Here is a 1,236-nt window from a genome sequence, read left to right as displayed (position 1 = left end):
CCCCTGCCTTGACCCCCTTCTCCCTCCGCCTCACCCCCTTTTCCCTCTGTCTCTGCCTCCCGCCCAGTCTCTCCTTTAGTCCCTTCTCCCCCTGTCTCTGCTTCTCGCCCTGTGCCTGCTTTCCACCCTTGTCTCAACTTCTCCCCCTTCTTCCCATGTCTCAACTTCTACCCCTTTCTCTGCTTCAGTCTCTTCTCTCTCTGTTTCTGCTTCTCGCCCTGTGCCTGCTTCCCGCCCTTGTCTCAACTTCTCCCCCTTCTTCCCATGTCTCGACTTCTCCCCCTGTCTTTGCGAGACGTCCTCCTCCCAAGGCTTGTTGTGGACGGCAAGGTGCTTGCTACGAGTGCTTCAGACCCCTTCCACTAAACTGTCATTGGTGATGGCTAGAAGGTACTGGATACATGGTTATTTTTTTCTTAGTCTCTTCAGTTGTCATTTGTTGTGAATTGGCACTATATAGATACACTTTTGTGTAGGTATGTACTTAAAACGTATGTAGTTAAGATCTGCAGGATGCTTATGTTAAAATCTCAAAGGCATTCTTGTATATCATGGTTTCTGTTAGAATTTGCACTGGACTGAGTATTGCCGTGGACTGAAGGAGTGACCAAATTGCCCCGTGACTGGCCATAGTCTTCAGTTGGGCATGGCAACCCACGCTGTGGACAAGAAGGTACCTTTGTATTCCGTTGAAATCACAAATGTCAGTGAGAACATAAAAGGCCTTAACTAAACTTTTTTATTTTGTTTATTTCAGATTGGCCATTTGGTTCTAGGAGAAGATTCCAGGACACAGAAAACAATGACATGTGTAATTGGCATCACCTGTAAGACACAGCTGATCTGTTTCTTACAGGAGATGCCCATTACACATGACCTCAAATGTATTTTAGTTCACTTTGTTTGATCTCTCATTGTCTGAGAGCATATTGTAGGCCTACTTGTAATTTTATCAATTATTGCCTGTTTGAAGTTAGTTCTGTTTTTTTAGTTAATAAATGTGTTCATTGTCAATATACTGATGTCTGTTTATTTGTATACATGACAATGGTAACTAATACATGGTTTAACGTGACTGCACTAACATTAGCTGTACAGTTTTCTTTATGGTAAACTTCAATTATATCTTGATATCTTGGAAATATTTAATGAAAAAAATTTCCGGTCATATAAATGTAGAGCACAGAAGTTGACCTAAAATTTCTGGAGATAAATCATTGCTCCCAAGAAGTATAT

The 1,236-nt window shown here is 41.9% G+C and overlaps 1 long non-coding RNA gene across 1 annotated transcript; it reads left to right on the top strand.

Moving 5' to 3' along the window:
- On the top strand, nt 1-1,018 carry LOC118561928. Its single transcript, XR_004930376.1, has 3 exons — nt 1-390; nt 566-673; nt 758-1,018. It is a non-coding gene; the product is annotated as an uncharacterized LOC118561928 (long non-coding RNA).
- Nucleotides 1,019-1,236: the final 218 nt, after the last annotated feature.

The sequence above is a fragment of the Fundulus heteroclitus genome, unplaced genomic scaffold (genome assembly GCF_011125445.2).
Source record: "Fundulus heteroclitus isolate FHET01 unplaced genomic scaffold, MU-UCD_Fhet_4.1 scaffold_757, whole genome shotgun sequence".
Taxonomy (NCBI): domain Eukaryota; kingdom Metazoa; phylum Chordata; class Actinopteri; order Cyprinodontiformes; family Fundulidae; genus Fundulus; species Fundulus heteroclitus.
The sequence above is the reverse complement of the archived record's forward strand: the minus strand, read 5'-3'. Positions and strand labels throughout refer to the sequence as shown.